Source organism: Chiloscyllium punctatum, chromosome 6, assembly GCF_047496795.1.
Source record: "Chiloscyllium punctatum isolate Juve2018m chromosome 6, sChiPun1.3, whole genome shotgun sequence".
NCBI lineage: Eukaryota > Metazoa > Chordata > Chondrichthyes > Orectolobiformes > Hemiscylliidae > Chiloscyllium > Chiloscyllium punctatum.
Genome location: NC_092744.1, coordinates 93835499 through 93854512, shown reverse-complemented (window position 1 = coordinate 93854512; position 19014 = coordinate 93835499). Strand labels below are relative to the sequence as shown.

The following is a 19014-nucleotide window of genomic DNA, read 5'->3' as shown; positions in this document are numbered from 1 at the left end:
CAGACCACGTGAGGATGGGCAGATGTCCTTCTCTAAAGGACAAGTGTTTGCATTTGTTGTACATCAGTAATGGTTTCATACTTATTTGTGGATTGTTAATTATTATTTTTAAAATTATTGATTTCAAATGTCCCCTTTTCAGATGGTGGGATTCAATCCTGCCTCCCCTAAACATTAGCTGAGGTTTTGGATACATTCTCTCGCAATAATACCACTAGGTCATTACTTCACCTGCTCACTGGGTGCTCATCCCTGAGCACTGATACCAGGGCATCATGAAGCTAAACCCATTCTTCCCACACAATTGTGTGATGTTGACATCTTCCAACTATCTGGGACTATTACTTAATATCGCTCCATTTTCCAGATCTCTGTGGAACTCAGTGCCATTCTCCATGTGTAACCCTCACTGCATCTGTTTAATTTCCCATTCTGTCTATTTCTCTGTCTCCTGTAGGTATTCAGGAAAGTCCTGACTCAATGCCTTCCTAGCTGCTGGGTGGATCGTCCATCACCTCATTGAAAGCAGTTGGTCTGCCAGAGAGAGACAAAGGGAAAGGAGATCTGGAGCCTTCAATAAATCCTGTAATGAGGTAAGGTCACCCACAGTGCACAGAGCAAAGAACAATGAGAGGGCTCCAAACATCTGTTAACACAACATTACATAGATACAGTGCTGGAGGGGAGCACAGTAAACACACACCGCAGGCTCAATCACCACCCCAATGTAAGTTCAGTTATATTAAAACTCACTACTCTGCAACAGTGTGTCTATGGCATGTCTTGTGGTCCAGTGTCTTCAATAATTTTAATTCCTATAACAGATCCTATTGCTGTAAGTTCCTCCCTTCCCGATAGTACCTCCACATATTTGGAATGTACTGCATTCCAGACTACCATCCCTCTTCCTGTAACTTGGTTCAGTGTCTACAACATGCCTTATCTCGGTAGACTCTTCCTCCAATAAGGTAAAAACAAGGACTGCAGATGTTGGAAACCAGAGTCTAGATTAGAGTGGTGCTGGAAAAGCACTGCAGGTCAGGCAGCATCCGAGGAGCAGGAAAATCGATGTTTCGGGCAAAAGCCCTTCATCAGGAACAGAGGCCGGGAGCCTGCAGAGTGGGGAGATAAACAAGAGGGGGGTGGGGATGGGGAGAAAGTAGCATAGAGTACAATAGGTGAATAGGGGAGGGGATGGGGGTGATCGGTCAGAGACGAGGGTCGGGGAAGGTAGCAAAGAGTACAATGGGCGAATGGGGGTTGGGATGGTGGGTGATAGGTCAGAGAGGAGGGTGGAATGGATCGGTGGGAAGGGAGATAGGCCATTAGGACAGGTCATGAGGGCGGTGCTGAGCTGGAAGGCTGGAGGTGGGGTGAGATGGGGGAAGGGGAAATGAGGAAACTGGTGAAGTCCACATTGATGCCCTGGGGCTGAAGTTTTCCGAGGCGGAATGTGAGGCGTTCTTCCTCCAGGCGTCGGGTGGTGAGGAAGTGGCGGTGGAAGAAGCCCAGGACCTGCATGTCCTCGGCAGAGTGGGAGGGGGAGTTGAAATGTTGAGTCACAGGGTGGTGGGGTTGATTGGTGCGGGTGTACTAGAGATGTTCCCTAAAGTGCTCTGCTAGGAGGTTCCAGTCTCCCCAATGTAGAGGAGACCGCATCGGGAGCAACGGATACAATAAATGATATTGGTGGATGTGCAGGTAAAACTTTGGATGTGGAAGGCTCCTTTGGAGTCTTAGATGGTGGTGAGGGGAGAGGTGTGGGTGCAGGTTTTGCAATCCCTGAAGTGGCAGGAGAAGGTTCCAGGAAGGGCGGGTGGGTTTTTGGGGGGCGTGGAGCTGACCAGATAGTCATGGAGGGAATGGTCTTTGCGGAAAGTGGAGAGGGGTGGGGAGGGAAATATATCCCTGGTGGTGGGGTCCGTTTGGAGGTGGCAGAAATGGCGGCAGATGATTTGGTTTATGCGAAGGTTGGTAGGGTGGAAGGTGAGCACCAGGGGCGTTCTATCCTTGTTACGGTTGGAGGGGTGGGGTTTGAAGGCGGAGGTGTGGGATGTGGACGAGATGCGTTGGAGGGCATCTTTTACCATGTGGGAAGGGAAATTCCGATCTCTAAAGAAGGAGGCTATCTGGTGTGTTCTGTGGTGGAAATGGCCTGGGAGCAGGTACAGCGGAGGAGGAGAAATTGGGAATAGGGGTTGGGAATTTTGCAGGCGGTAGAGTGGGAAGATATGTAATCTAGTTAGCTGTGGGAGTCGGTAGGTTTGTAAAAAATGTCGGTGTCCAGTCGGTTGTCATTAATGGGGATGGAGAGGTCCAGGAATGGGAGGGAAGTATCAGAGATGGTCCAGGTAAATTTAAGGTCAGGGTGGAATGTGTTGGTGAAGTTGATCAATTGCTCAAACTCCTCGAGGGAGCACGAGGTGGTGCCCATTCAGTCATCAATGTTGCGGAGGAAGACGTGGGGAGTGGTGCCATTGTAACTACAGAAGATGGACTGTTCTACGTAGCCAACAAAGAGACCGGCACAGCTGGGGCCCAAACGGTGCCCATGGCGACCCCTTTGGTCTGGAGGAAGTGGGAGGATTTGAAGGAAAAGTTGTTAAAGGTGAGGACAAGTTCAGCCAAACGAATGAGAGTATCAGTGGAAGGGGACTGTTGTGGACGTCGGGAGATGAAGAAACGGAGGACTTGGAGGTCCTGGTCATGGTGGATGGACGTGTGGAAGGATTGGATATCCATTGTGAAGATGAGGCGTTGGTGGGCCAGGGAAACAGAAGTCTGGGAGGAGTGGAGGGTGTGGGTGGTGTCTCAAATGAATGTGGGTAGTTCCTGGACTGGGGGATAGGACAATGTCGAGGTAGGTAGACATGAGTTCGGTGGGGTAGGAGCATGCTGAGACAATGGGTCGGCCAGGGTTGTCAGGCTTGTGGATCTTTGGAAGGAGGTAGAACCGGGCAGTGGAGGATCCTGGACAATGAGGGTGGAAGCTGTGGGTGGGAGATCTCCTCCTGAGGTGATGAGGTTCTGTCTGCTCTGGGAGATGATGGTTTGGTGATGGGAGGTGGATCATTGGAGAGGGGGTGGTAGGAGGAGGTGTCTTTGAGTTGGCATCATGGCTTCAGTGGTGTAGAGGTCAGTGCACCAGACTACCACTGCACCCCCTTTATCTGCTGGTTTGATGGTGAGGTCGGGATTGGAGCAGAGGAAGTGGAGGGCTGCACGTTGTGAGGGTGAGAGGTTGGAGTGGGGGAGAGGGTAGATCGGTTGAGGCGGTTCATGTCTCGGTGGAAGGTGGAAATGAAGAAATTGAAGACAGGTAATAGGCCAGCGCGGGGTGTCCAGGTGGATGGAGTGTATTGGAGACTGGCAAATGGGTCCTCAGAAAATAGGCGGGAGTCTTCATTGTAAAAGTAAGCTCTGAGGCGGAGGTGGTGGAAGAAGTGTTCGATCTCACAGCGTGTATTAAATTCATTGATTTGTGAATGGAGGGGGATAGAGGTGAGGCCTTTGCTGAGGACTGATCATTCGTCCTCAGTGAGGGGGAGGTCAGGGGGATGGTGAAAACTCGGCAGGACTGGGAGCTGGGACCAGGCGTAGGTGTAGAGCTGGGGGAGGTGACGGAGCCTGTAACTGGAGTGGGTGTGGTGTTAGGGGGAATGGGGATGGAGTTATGAGCAGGGGTGGTGTTCCCCTCAGGGTTCTGGGGGCAGGGATTGTGACGGTGGGACCTGGGGGGTGTGTCAGCAGAATGCAGGTGAGTGGCGTTGGTGGGGGCGGAAGTGGTGGCAAACATGGCAGTGGGGGGCGGGGGGGGGGGGGCGTGCAAGTCAAGGATGCCTGCCTTGAAGAAGTTTTCCTCCTCTCTCTACAAGAATCTCAGAGAATCCCTCTCCCACTGCAACTCCCAGGTCAATTCCTCCACCTATCCACTCCACCCTCCCTGACCTATCACCTTCATCTCCTCCCCCACTCACACATTGTACTCTATGCTACTCTCTCCCAACCCCCACCCTCCTCTAGCTTATCTCTCCACGCTTCAGACTCATTGCCTTTATTCCTGATCAAGGGCTTTTGCCCGAAACGTCGAATTCGCTGCTCGTTGGATGCTGCCTGAAATGCTGTGCTCTTCCAGCACCACGAATCCAGGCGTGGAAGTCACTGAGTGTGTGACATCAGCGATGATGTGAGGGGCGGAAGTGATGTCACTTGTGGTGTATGAGGAATTGTGAGGGGCGGAAATGGCATTTACTTTATTTTAACCAATAATTTCCTGTCACAAATCTGTTTGACAATGTCGTATTTTAATTAAACACAGTCCCTTACTGTTTCTTTCTTTTGGTCTTCATTCACATCTCCATACTGTTCCAATATTTCAACCTTTCTCTTTGGACTTGGGAATTTCCATTCACCTCAGACCTGTCCCCCTTCACATCTGTGTCCATTTATATCACACTGCATAATCCTGGTACCAGAGGAGCCTATCCCAATAAAATAGCTCAGTCCTCCCTGAGTACTGGTAGCAGTGCTCACTAGTCAGAACCACTTCTGATGATACCATTGTGTGATCCTGATACATTCCTGCACTCTGCTAATATCACTGTCTCTCTCCATGTGATATCCCTCACTGTGTGGGTCTAATTGCTGCCTCTGTCAGTGTCTCTCACTCTTGCAGCTACTCCAGATCCTGAGCCAACAGCATTCTCCACTCCAGAGGGAAGCAACTGCACAGGCCATGGATGGCGACTGGGAATTTCCAGATGTCTGTGGGACTCAGTGCCATTCTCCATGTGTAACCTTCATTGCATTAGTCTAATTTCCCATTCTGTCTACTTCTCTGTCTCCTGTAGGTATTCCTGATGTCCCTGACTCAGCAGAATTCCCAATTCCTATCTCGTCCATCACCACACTGAAGACAGTTGGTCAGCCAGAGAGAGATGGAGAGGGAGATCTGGAGCCTTCAGTAAATCCTGCAGCCGGTAAGATCACTCCCAGTGAACAGCACAGGGAGGAGTTAGTGGGCTTTAATTCAGACCCTGAGGGCATGATGTAGGAATAATGCTGGGCAAAGAACATGAGAAAATTCTCAGGCTTCATTATCACCATCTTGTCTGTAAATTTATCTGTTCCACAGAACCCTCCCTATGTCTGTCAGTTTCTCCACTGTCTGTTTCTTAAATACCACTTCCCCTATCTCTATCAGCCCCTACAATCCTGCCTATCCCTGTAAGCTCCTCCTACCACTACAACTCTCTAAGTCTCTGCTTTTGCCTTTAATCCCGGATTCTGTCACGTCTCTCCTTAACTGAAGAAAAACAACTCTTCAGTTCCTTAAGCCATTCTGGTCAGTGTAGTCCTTTCTAGACCTGGAAAACCTCCCTGTCTTTGTGACTTTTTTGAACACCGACTACCTTCATGATCTCTGTAACTTTCCCGTCACGACAACAAAAAAGCTCTGTACCTTAGTAACCTCCTCCAGCTGTTAGTCTCCTCCTTGTCTCTAGGCACAAAGCAGAGTGACCCTGCTTTTCTCCTAAATTAGTTTCTCCATTTCTAATGATGACTATGAACTCTTCCTGTCTCTAAAACGCACTCAGTCTCTGTAAACTCTGCTGGTCCCGATTGATGGAATTTCCTTCGGTAACTACAAACCTTTATACCTTTAGTCTCCTCCAGGCACAACCACACAGTTTATTTCTGTAACCTCTATGAGTGATAGAGTCATAGAGATGTACAGCACGGAAACAGATCCTTCGGTCCAACCCGTCCATGCCAATCAGATATCCCAACCCAATCTAGTCCCACCTGCCAGCACCGGCCCATATCCCTTCCCATTCATATACTCATCCAAATGCCTCTTAAATGTTGCAATTGTACGATCCTCCACAACATCCTCTGGCAGCTCATTCCATACACGTACCACCCTCTGCGTGAAAAAGTTGCCCCTTAGGTCTCTTTTATTGGACTAGGTCTCTCACCCTAAACCTATGCCCTCGAGCTTTGGACTACCTGACTCCAGGGAAAAGACTTTGTCTATTTATCCTATCCTATCCATGCCCCTCATAATTTTGTAAACCTCTGTAAGGTAAATCCTCAGCCTCCGAAGCTCTAGGGAAAACCGCCTCTCCCTGTAGCTCAAATCCTCCAATCCTGGCAACCTCCTTGTAAATCTTTTCTGAACCCTTTCAAGTTTCACAACAATTCTTCCGATAGGAAGGAGATGGGAATTGCACAAAATATTCCAACAGTGGCCAAACCAATGTCCTGTACAGCCTCAACATGACCTCCCATCTCCTGTACTGAGTACTCTGACCAATAAAGGAAAGCATACCAAAGGCTGTCTTCACTATCCTAGTTACCTGCGACTCTACTTTCAAGGAGCTATGAACTTGCACTCCAAGTCTCTTTGTTCAGCAACACTCCCTAGGACCTTACCATTACGTGTATAAGTCCTGCTAAGACTTGCTTTCCCAAAATGGAGCACATCGCATTTATCTGAATTAAACCCCATCTGCCAGTTAGCCCTTTGTCCCATCTGGTCCAGATCCTGTTGTAACCCTCTTCGCTGTCCACTATACCTCCAATTTTGGTGTCATCTGTAAACTCACTAACTATACCTCTTATGCTCGCATCCAAATCATTTATGTAAATGACAAAAAGTAGAGGGCCCAGCACCGATCCCTGTGGCACTCCACTGGTCACAGGCCTCCAGTCTGAAAACAACCCTCCACCACCACTCTGTCTTTTACCTTTGAGCCAGTTCTGTATCCAAATGGCTAGTTCTCCCTGTATTCCATGAGTACTAACCTTGTTAATCAGTCTCCCATGGGGAATCTTGTCGAATGCCTCACTGAAGTCCATATAGATTACATCTATCACTCTGCCCTCCTCAATATTCTTTGTTACTACTTCAAAAAACTCAATCAAATTTGTGAGACATGATATCCCACGCACAAAGCCATGTCGACTATTCCTAATCAGTCCTTGCCTTTCCAAAAACATGTACATCTTGTCCCTCAGGATTCCCTCCAACAACTTGCCCACCACCGAGGTCAGACTCACTGGTCTATAGTTCCCTGGCTTGTCTTTACCACCCTTCTTAAACAGTGGCACCACTTTTGCAAACCTCCAGTCTTCCGGCATCTCATCTGTGACTATCGATGTAACAAATATCTCAGCAAGAGGCCCAGCAATCACTTCTCTAGCTTCCCACAGAGTTCTAGGGTACACCTGATCAGTTCCTGGGGACTTATTCACCTTTAACCGTTTCAAGACATCCAGCACTTGCTCCTCTGTAATCTGGACGTTTTGCAAGATGTCACCATCTATTTCCCTACAGTCTATATCTTCAATATGCTTTTCCACAGTAAATACTGATGCAATATATTCATTTAATATCTCCCCCATTTTCTGCGGCTCCACACGAAGGCCGCCTTGCTGATCTTTGTGGGTCCCTATTCTCTCCCTAGTTATCCATTTTTCCTTAATATATTTGTAAAAACCCTTTGCATTCTCCTTAATTCTATTTGTTAGACCTATCTCATGTCCGCGTTTTGCCCTCCTGATTTCCCTTTTAAGTATACTCCTACTTCCTTTATACTCTTCTAAGGATTCACTCGATCTATCCTGTCTATACCTGACATATGCTTCCTTCTTTTTCTGAACCAAACACTCAATTTCTTTAGTCATCCAGAATTCCCAATACTTACCAGCCTTCCCTTTCACCCTGACAGGAATATACTTTCTCTGGACTCTTGTTATCTCATTTCTGAAGGCTTCCCATTTTCCAGCCGTCCCTTTAGTTGCGAACATCTGCCTCCAATCAGCTTTAAAATGTTCTTGCCTCATACTGTCAAAATTGGCCTTTCTCCAATTTAGAACATAACTTTTATATCTGGTCTATTCTTTTCCATCACTATTTTAAAATGAATGGAATTATGGTCGCTGGCCTCAAAGTGCTCCCCCACTGAGACCTCACTTACCTGCCTTGCCTTATTTCCTAACAGTAGGTCAAGTTTTGCACCTTCTCTAGTAGGTACATCCACATACTGAATCAGAAAATTGTCTTGTACACACTTAAGAAATTCCTCTCCATCTAAACCTTTAACACTATGGCAGTCCCAGTCAATGTTTGGAAAGTTAAAATCCCCTACCATACCAATCCTATTATTCTTACAGATAGCTGAGATCTCCTTACAAGTTTGTTTGGCAATTTCCCTTTAACTATTGGGGGGTCTGTAATACAATCCTAATAAGGTGATCATCCCTTTCTTATTTCTCAGTTCCACCCGAATAACTTCCCTGGATGTATTTCTGGGAATATCCTCCCTCAGCACAGCTGTAATGCTATCCCTTATCAAAAATGTCGCTCCCTCTCCTCTCTTGCCTCCCTTTCTATCCTTCCTGTAGCATTTGTATCCTGGAACATTAAGCTGCCAGTCCTGACCATCCCTGTGCCATGTTTCTGTAATTGCTATGAGATCCCAGTCCCATGTTCCTAACCATGCCCTGAGTTAATCTGCCTTCCCTGTTAGGCCCCTTGCATTGAAATAAATGCAGTTTAATTTATTAATCCTACCTTGTTCCTGCCTGCCCTGACTGTTTGACTCACTTCTGTTCTCAGCTGTACCCGTCTCAGGTTGAGCTCCCAAAATCCTCCCTGTGATGTTATCACGTCCCATCCCTGCATTCCTCCAAATCCATGTAAAGTCATCCCATTCCTAAAACCCTCCTGTATCTGTCACCTGTTCCAGCTTCCACAAACCTCCCTATCTCTGTAAGACACCCCCCCCACCCCCTGTCCCAGTTACTACAGCCCGCTGTATCACTAAATGCCAGTAGTCACCATAATATCAGAGTAAGGTGTGAAAGAAGGAATATTGTACTGGGTTAATGATCAGTCGTGATCATATTGAATGATGGGACCGACTCTGTGGTCAAATGGCCGATACCTGCTCTTCTTTCCTGTGCTTCTCCATAAACTTACTATCAATATAACCTCCTTCAGTCCCCACAGCCCTCCCTCTCTCCATAAACTCCTTCAGTCCCCACAACTCTTTCTATCCATGTATCCTGAATCATTCCCCACAAACCTCCCTAACTCCATAACCTCCAAAAGGCCCCACGACCCTCACTATCTCCATAATCTCATCCTGACCCAATGACCCTCCCGTTCAGAGTAACCTCCTTCAATCCCCATGATCCTCCTGATCTGTGCAGCCTCCTTCAGGCCCAACAGCCCTGCAGATCTCTTTGGCCCCTTTCAGGCCCCACATCACTCCCTATCTCCATAATGTTCTTCAGTCACCACTGCACTCTCTTTGTCCATAATCTCATACAGTCCCCACATCAGTCCCTATCTCCATAATGTCCTTCAGTCCCCACGACCCTCCTTATTTCCAAAACATCTATTACCTGTTGAACCTGTAAGCCACCTTTTTCAGATTGATAAACATGAACTCCCATAACCCTTTCTGCTGCCAGTCTGAAACCAAACAGTGTTAGCCTGACAGTAATTCAAGAGCATGCAGGAATGTGTTCGAAAGGATATGTCAATAAACAATGACTGGACCCTTAGAAATGCATTTAATAAAAAGAGAATGTGTTTTTGAGCATGTTGGATTTTATGTTTATTGGTGTGAATATAAATGGCAATATAGATACGGGTGTAGGAGTGGCTGTACCGAGGATACAGTTTATTTGAATTATCAGAAACCTTTACACAAGTTTCAATAAGGGCTAAAGAGTAACTTGGTAGAGAATAGGGCACCTTAAATGTCAGGAGGTGGGTGAGATATTAGACAAAATAGTGTTGTTAGCATTTACTGTGGAGAAAGACATGGAAGCTCAGAAACCTGGGGAAATAAATAGTGATGTCTTGGAAAGAATCCTCAACAGAGAAGAAAAAGTGGTGGAATCTTAAAACAAATAAAGGTAGATCAATCCTCAGTCGCTTATTAGGTCTGTCCTTGAATATTGTGGGAAGTGAGGGAAGAGATTGCAGTGTCCCTAACAGAGATATTTATGTTATCAACGGAGACAATGAATTACCGGAAGACTGGGAGGTGGCTAATGTTATTCCATCCCTTAAGGGTTGCAGGAAAAAGCCAGGAAATCACAGCCCCCTGAGCCCAGTGCTGGGGAAGTTGTTGAAGGAGATTCTGAGAGAAAGGAGCTACATATATTTTGAAAGGCAAGGGCTGATTAGAGAGAGTCAGCATGGCTTTGTGAGTGGAAAACCGTGTTTCACAAACTGGATCGACTCTTCGAGGGGTTGAAAGAGATAGATGAAGGCAGAGCAGTCAGCGTTGTCTACATGAACTTCAGCAAAGCATTTGACAAGGTTCCAAGGGATGTAGAACATCTAGTCAATCAAGGGATGTAGAACTTCAACCTATACCGTCTATAACTGCACTCCCCTAACCCTGGGAAAAAGACCTTGGCCATTCAGACTATCCATGCCCCTCAAGATTTTATAAGCCACTTTCATGTCAACATTCACCCTCCTCCAATCCAGGGGAAAAGCCTCAACCTGTTCATCTTCTCCCTGCATCTCAACTCCCCCACCCTCAGTATCGAAAAATCCTTGTAAATCATTTCAGCGTCCTCTCAACATCCTCCCATCAGCAGAGCCAACATGGTGCGCAGTATTCTTAACGTGGCTCACCTGCGTCCTGTACAGGGGTAACATGCCACATCAACTCCTATGCTCAATATTTGGATTGATTAAGGCAAGCATGTCAAACGTGTTCTTCACCATCCTGTCTACCTGTGACTCCACTTTCAAGGAACTGTCAACCTGCACCTGTAGGTCTCTTTGTTCAGTAACATTCCCGAGGGCACGACCCTGCTTTAATTTACCAAAATGCAAAAGCTCACAAATATCTAAATTAAACTTATCTGCCAGTCCTTGGCCCTTTGATGGTCAAGGATGCCGCTGTACTCTAAGATAATCTTCTTCACTGTCCGCTACACCACTCTGTTGATGTTATCTGTAAACTTACTAACCATGCCTCTGATATTCACATCCAAGTAATTAATCTGCATGATGAAAAGCAGTGAGCTCAGCAGTGATTCTTTGAGGACACCCCTGGCCACATTGCTCCAGTCTGGAAAACAATCCGTTACCTTCAAGACAATTTTGTATTTAATTGGTTAACGTTCCCTGAATTCCATGTGACCTAACCTTAGTAATCTGTTAGAATGAGGAACCTCATTAAATGCCTTGCTGTAGCTAGTGTAAACAATGTACATCAGACTACCTTCGTCAACCTTCTTTGTCACGTCTTCAAAATACTCAATCACATTAATGATATTTGATTTACATGGCACAAAGCCATGTTGACTACCCCAAACCAGTCCTTGTCTTTCTAAATGCATGTAAAACATATCGCTCAAAACCTCCTCCAACAACCTACACTATGCTGACGTTAGGCTCACTGAGTTGACAGTTAACTGTGTTTTTAGATCACTGTTTCCTTTTCTAGTCCCACTCTTCTATTGGTCCCAAAATTTTCAATTATTACGAGGTTAATGAAATGGCCAATGATACAGATCTTAGAGTGTGTCAGCGTCAGTGTTCGGAACAAGTCAGGTAGATTTCTTTCATCTGCTAAAACAACATGTTTATGACTAAAACAATGTTACTCAAACTATGATCGAAAGAAGAATGATGAGTGGGTATTGAAAACATGTACATGAATATTTCCCTTTGAAAAATACTGAGGAACACACACACACACACACACACACACACACACACACACACACACACACACACACACACACACACACACACACACACACACACACGGGAATCAAAACCTCTGCGATGTTAACTTGAAAGAACGTTGTCCAAACATTATTGGAACTCATGACAAAAGGAAAAATGAGAGTTCGGCCCAAATGTTATTCTACTTGTAGAGTCAGAGAGTCCTACAACATGAAGACAGGCGCTTTGCCCCAAATTAGTCTATGTTGACCTTAATGTCCATCCAGGCTAAACCCATTTCCCTGCACTTGGCCCATATGTTTCTGAACCTTTCCTCTCCATGTTCTTGTTCAAGTGCCTTTTAAATATTATTAATGTAAATGTCTCAACCACTGACAGCTCATTCCATATGCGTATCACCCTCTGTGAAATATATCCGCTTCTTGGTCTCTTTTATTATTTCCCCTCTAACCTTTCGCTGATGCGCTCTAGTCCTCGATTCCAAAACTCCGGGAAAAAAGACTGTGTTCATTCACCATATCCGTGCCTCCCATTATCTTGTACCTGTCCCCACCCTCAGTCTCCTATGCTCTAAAGAAAAATGTCATTGCTTCTCCAACCTCTCCCTGTAAATCAGACTGTTGGGTTATGTGAACATCCTTGTACATTTCGTCTGCAATCTTTACAGTTTAATAACATCCTTCTGATAGCAATGTAACCAAAACTGTACACAACAATGCAAGTGCGGCCTCAGCAACATCCTGAAACTTGCAACAGAACTTCCCAACTTCCACACTCAATGCCTTGACTGATGAATACCAGTGTGCAAAAAACCATTTCACTCACCTGTCTGCATGTGACTTTACTTTCAGAGAACCATGCACCTGTACTCTGTCCCTCTGTTCCACTACACCATTTAACTCCCGGCAATTCACCACGAAATTCCTGCCTTGATTTGACTTCACAAAATGCAAAACACACATTTGTCTATATTAAACTATATTTTCCCATTTTTTGGCCCACTTCCCCAGCTAATTAAGGTCCTGCTGCAATTTCTGAAAACTTCCCTCACTGTCATCAGCAAATTCTGTTAGACTTACTGGTCTATAGTTCCCAGTTAATTCTTTCCTTCCCTTCTTGATTAAGGGAACAACATTCGCTACCCTCCAGTTTTCTGGGACCCCACCTGTAGCTAACGATGATGCAAAAATATTAGCCATAGTCCCTGTAGTTTCTTCTTTAGCCTCCTGCTGTGTTCTTTGATGCATATGACCAGAACCAGGAGATTTATCCATCTTTCTACATTCTAATACCTGTACATCCAACACCTCCACTACTATGATGACTGTCCACAAAGATATCACCACTAAATTCCATAAGCTCCCACATCAAGTCTTCATGTATTTATCTATGGTAAATACAGAGGAGAAATATTAATTAAGAACCTTCAGAATTTCCTGCAGTTCTGCATATACATATCCACTTTGGTCCTTGAGGGGTCGTATTCTCACCGTAGTTATTCTCTTTTCTTTAATGTATGTAACCAACCTCTTTGGATTCATCCTGATCTTCTCAGCCAAGGTTATCTCGTGCCCCCTTCTCACCCTCCTGATTTCCTTCTTCAGTAAACTCCTGTATTCCCTGTATATGTCCAGGGATTCCTTTGATCCCATTTGCCTGCACCTCACCCACGCCTCCTCCTTTTCTTTTGGTTAAAGCCTCAATATCTCTTGTCATCCAGTGTTCCCTCTTCATGCCAACTTTGCCTGTCACCCTCACCGGAGCATATAGACCTTGAACTCTTGTTATCTCATTTTTAAATGCCCCCCCAGTTGCTGGAGGTCTGTTGCCTGCAAACAAACTACTCAATCAGCCTCTGCAAGTTTCTGTCTAATTCTATCAAAATTCACCTTGCCTCAAGTTAGATCTTGCAGCTGTGGACCAGTTTGTCCCTCTCCATAACTATTATAAAATTAATAGAACAATGGTAACTGGTCTCAAAGTGCTCCCCCACTGTCACCTCAGTCACCTGTATTTCCCAAGGGTAGGTCGAGTTTTGCCCCTCCCCAAGTAGGCTCCTCTACATACTGCTGGGGGAAACTTCCCTGAACACACTTAATACGTCCACCCAATCGAAGACATTAATTCTGTGTCAGTCCCAGTCTATGTTAGGAAAGTTAAAATCTCCTGCAATGACAATCCTATTGACCTTGCAAGTCTCCCCTGTCACTCCACATATTTTTCTTCCTCGAATTCCCATTGACTATTTGGGGGCCTATAGTACAACCCCAATAATGTCACCATTCCATTCTTAATTCTTAGTTCCACCCACAAAGCTTCACTGGACGATCCTTCAGTTATTTTATACCTGGTCACTGCTGTGATACTCACCTTAATCAAAAATGCAACTCCCCCTCTGGTCCTTACATCACCACTATCCTGCCTAAAGTAGCTGTACCCTGGTACATTAAGCTGACAGTCCTGTCACTCCCTTTGCCCTGTTGGTGTAATGGCTACGATATCCCAGTCCCACGTACCTATCCCCGCCCTGAGTTTATCAGCCTTAGCTGTCAGCCATCTTGCATTGAAACAGATGCAATTTAATCCCACAGACATTCCTTGCCCTCTGTCGTGTTTCAGCCTGACCTGTCTCTTCACTTTACTGTTTCTGATTACTGTATCTCCTTCCATCCTCGCACTTTTCTCCCTGATGTTGAGGATCCCACTCTCAATAGCCTCCCCAGCCCCAGTCAATCAAGTTTAAACCCTACCTTGTACCACCAGCAAACTTGTCTGACAACATATTGGACACCCTCTAGTTCAGGTATAACCAGTCCATCTTGAACAGGTTACCTCTGCCCCACCAATGATCTAAAAATCTGAATTTCTGCCTGCTGCACCAATTCTTTAGCCACACATTCATCTGCTATGTCCTCCTGTTCTTACCGTCACTAGCATGTAGCACTGGAAGTAAACCAAATATTACCAATGTCATGGGCATGGCTTTTATCTATTTTTCCTAGTTCTCCACAATCACTCTGCAGGATCTCATCCCTATTTCTACCTCTGTCATTTGTACCAACGTGCACAATGAACTCTGGCTGCTGCCCCTCCCCCTTGAGAACGATTTGCAGCCGCTCTGAGACATCCTGGACCCTGGCATTTGTGAGGTTACACACAATCCTGGATTCCCGTTTGCAGCCACAGAATCTCTTGTCTGTCACTCCATCCCCCCCCCCCCCTCCCCCACCACCACCAAACTATCGAGTCTTAATAATTATTTCTGAAGTTATTCTGCTCACACAAGCTTCTGAAAATGTGATTCCTTCCCGGAGCAGATGAAATTAGCTTTCCTTCAAGCAGTGGGGAGATTTCAATGAATCCTCATCCGGACTCCTCTGTGAGAGATAAACCGACTATGTTTTTGTTTTTGCTCGCACACATTGCTGTGATGAGGGACAGGGAAAGAGAAAGGGAGGAACAAGCTGTTTCTTCTAAGATGGGTTCCATTTTTCCATCTCTCAATTGATTCAGAGATGTTGTCAGGACGCGAACTGGACCATATGAGCTCTCCTTGAACATTGTTTGAATGATATGACTCCATCACATTCTCTGCTCCATGCAGGTGCATCTATGGTGCTGTCATACACAGAATCATTTCATTAACAAATAATTACCCTACTTGATCTGAAGATGTGTTTATATGTGCCTGCGTAATATAAAAATAAAACGTTTAATATCTTCACAATATCTGCATTAAAATGAAGATGTTTTATTCCTAAAGAAATACTGAGATTGCTGGAAATGCTCAGCACGTCAGGCAGCATGTCTGAAGAGAAATGAGAGTTAACCTTTCTGGTCCAGTGACCCTGCCTCAGAATCTGTCTTATTCTTAAATTACATCCCCACTTTTATTCTCTCCCACACAAGAGGAAATATCTATCAGGTATTCACCAGCTGCACGCACCTCATGATTGTATATGTTCAATAAGAACATCTCTCGTTCTCAGGCCTAAACTGGTAATCCTTCATAACATAATGCCTTCATCCCAAGGCCGAGTAAAGATAATCATCTTTGTAATGTTTGAAAACATTTTCGGTTTTTTTTCAGTTGTGGGGATCATAACTTCAAACTTCACGTCAGATGTGGTCTCCGCAATGCGTTTTACCGATGTAGGGAAATATCGCTAAGTTCAAACCCGATACCCATTGCACGAAACAGCATCATTCAGTTTCCCTTCCAAATCAATTGATGCATCTTCACAGTAACTTGATGTGATTCATCTACTAAGACACACAAATCCCTGTATACCACCAAGTTCTGCATTCTCTCTCCATTTAAATTATTTACTGCTGTTTTGTTAATTCCCCAAAACACAAAGTTCCAGTCACCCACATTGTACTGCTTTGTTTTTGCTGCAGGTTTACTCGCTGCCTTCCCCTGTCTGTATCCCATTGCAGATGCTCTGCTTCCACTTGACTCCTTATTGACTGTTTGTCCTGGTGTATGAACAAACTGAGCTCCAGTTGATTCAGCCCCTTCATCCAAGGCAGAAACCTAGATTATAAACTGTTGATAAACTCACACGTATCCCTGAGGAATTCCACTAGTTACAGCTTTCTAAGCTGAAACTTATTTCTACTCTGTATTTCTAGCTAGTTAGCCACGGCTTCCCTGTACCTGTGTAGCTGCCCAGAAAGGTTGTATGGCCTCTTCCTATGCAATGTAACTTAGTCAATGGGTTGAATGCATATATTCTATTCCTGTGTAATTCCATTGAGAGGCAGAATGGTCTCTCCTCTGTCATTATAATGCATTTGACTGGCTGAAAGGGGCCTACCTTTCTCTCTCTCTGTAACAGCTTCGAGTGGAGAATGGGAGGACAACATGTGGGATAAGAGCAGCACTTGGCCAATCGGCCCCTCCAGCCTGCTGCTCAGTTTAGAAACATCATGGCTGGACTGACTGTAGCTGAACACCCCTTTCCTGTCTGTTCTCAATTAACATTGATTCTGCGTCCCTTCAAAGATCAGTCAAGATCAGCCTTGAGTATTTTCAATGACCCAGTCTTCACTGTTCCCTGAGGATGACAGCGCCACAGATCGCACAGTCCGAAGGAGAACAGAACAACGTTATCTCAAATGTTAATGGGAGACTCTTTAATTTTAAAGTGTGTTAGCCTCACAGAAAGTCGCCCACTATTCTGAGAAATAACAGCACAACAAATGTGAACAGACGTAGACCAATCAGCTCCTCAAACCTATCCCACAATCGCTTTGACTGTTCAGTAAAGTATTTATCAAACTCAGCCTCCATTGCACACTACAAAAAATATTCCTTTCATCTGAAGGCCACACAGCATAGGAAATTGAAATAAGATTATTTGGCCCATCAGCTCTACTTTGCTGTTCGGACCTGCCTGACATGTTCCTCAACACAATTCCCCTGCATCATCAATGTAACTCTGGATCCATGTTTTAATCAAAAATTATCTATCTCTGCATTAAAGACATGACTGTACCTGTGTCTCAATATGGGTGTGTGTTTGTGTGTGCGTCTGTTTCTGTGTTTATCTGTTTTATACCAGGATACAGGGTGGTGGAGGAGGGTTCTGTGTGCGTGTTTTGTGTATATCTGTTTAATGCAGGACACGGGGTGGTGGTGGAGGGTTATGTGTGTGTGTGTTCCTGTGTATAACTGTTGGTGACAGGTTGGTGGTGGAGGGTTTGTGTGTGTTTTATTGTGCAAATCAGTTTAATGGCAGGAGACATGGTAGTGGTGGAAGGTTGTGTGAGTTTGTGTGTTTCGGTGTATGTCTGCTTTATGGCAGGAGACATGGTGGAGGTGGTGGGTTGTTTTCAAACTGGAAACTTCGGACCAGATGTGATTCACAAGGAGAAGAGTTGGATCCTCTTTTGTTTGACATTTATATCAATAACTTGGATGAGAATTGTAGAAGACATGATTAGCAAATTTACAGATGACATCAAGATTGGTTGTATCGTGGACAATGTTTACTTACGATTTACAGTCAGTGTAACGATACCTTAATCAATTGAATATGTGAATCGTAGACCTGTACAGCAGGGAATCAGCCCTTCTGACTCATCCAAGTCGGCCAGATATTCTGGATTAATCTTGTCCCATTTTCCAACATTTGTCCCACATCCCTCTGAACCATTCCTATTCATATACCCATGCCTTTTAAATGTGGTAATTGCACCATCCTCCACAACTTCTTCTGGCAACTCATTCCATACATACACTATGCTTTGCGTGAAAAAGTTCACTCTAGGTCTCTCTTCAATCTTTCTCTTCCCACCTTAAACCTATGCCCATTAGTTTTGGTCTTCCTATCTCTGGGAGATAGACCTTGACTATTTACCCTTCCCATGATTGTATAAACCTCTAGAAGGTATAAATGCGACTCCAATCAACACGAATGATTGTGCTTTCAGTCATCCTGGGCCTAAATTCTGAAATTCAATAATGACACCTCTTCTTTATCCATCAAGTCACAATACAAAAATCATTTTAATCAAACTTGTTCAGACATATAATGAAAGATCTCTGTCGGATTTGAACCTAGAGCCTTTAGGCTCAGAGGTAGGGGCACTACCACTACTCAACAATAGCCTCGAAAGCTGCAACGTGATTGTCCTGCGTGCTTGTTCATCAGCCTGTTTTGACATGCTGTGACACACCTTCACAACAGGTAGGACATGAACCTAGATCATCTGATCCAGAGATTGTGACATTAAGACAGGTTCATGGACTGAAATCAAATCCAGAACTCTGGCATAAGGCCAGGGGCATTTCCCACCACACAAGACTTAAAGCATGCCCAGAATTCGGATCATATTTTAAGTGTCATCTTTCAGCTCTGCATGCATTTTTAAAGTTCTGATTAACTTGACTGAAAGATACAGGCAACAGTTCTCATTGTTAAACAAATAAAAGGTATTAGACTCAACTATAGGATGATAATTCATGCTCTCTGCTATCGAGATAAACAATGAACATCTTGAATTGCTTGGCTATGATTTTCAGCTTAAATGGTGATTATCTGTAGTCTGCAATATTATGGAAAGAAATTGTGCAGGCACGCTCTGAAGTACCTCAAATAGATGTCACTACCGAACACCAGAGATGAGGAAAGAGTCCAATTTCATAGAGTCATAGAGTCATAGAGATGTACAGCATGGAAACAAACACTTTGATCCAATTCGTCCATGCCGACCAGATATCCCAACCCAATCTCGTCCCAACTGCCAGCAGCCGGCCCATACCCCTCCATACACTT

The 19014-nt window shown here is 44.9% G+C and overlaps 1 long non-coding RNA gene across 3 annotated transcripts in view; it reads left to right on the top strand.

Annotated features, from left to right (window-relative positions):
• The window catches only part of LOC140479194 (uncharacterized), a 37846-nt gene extending 20563 nt beyond the window's left edge, over positions 1 to 17283 (top strand). For all 3 annotated transcript variants that reach the window (XR_011960963.1, XR_011960962.1, XR_011960961.1), the window contains 3 exons: positions 458 to 593; positions 4851 to 4979; positions 16573 to 17283. This is a non-coding gene — a long non-coding RNA (uncharacterized lncRNA). The remainder of the gene's footprint in view (positions 1 to 457; positions 594 to 4850; positions 4980 to 16572) is intronic.
• Positions 17284 to 19014: the final 1731 nt, after the last annotated feature.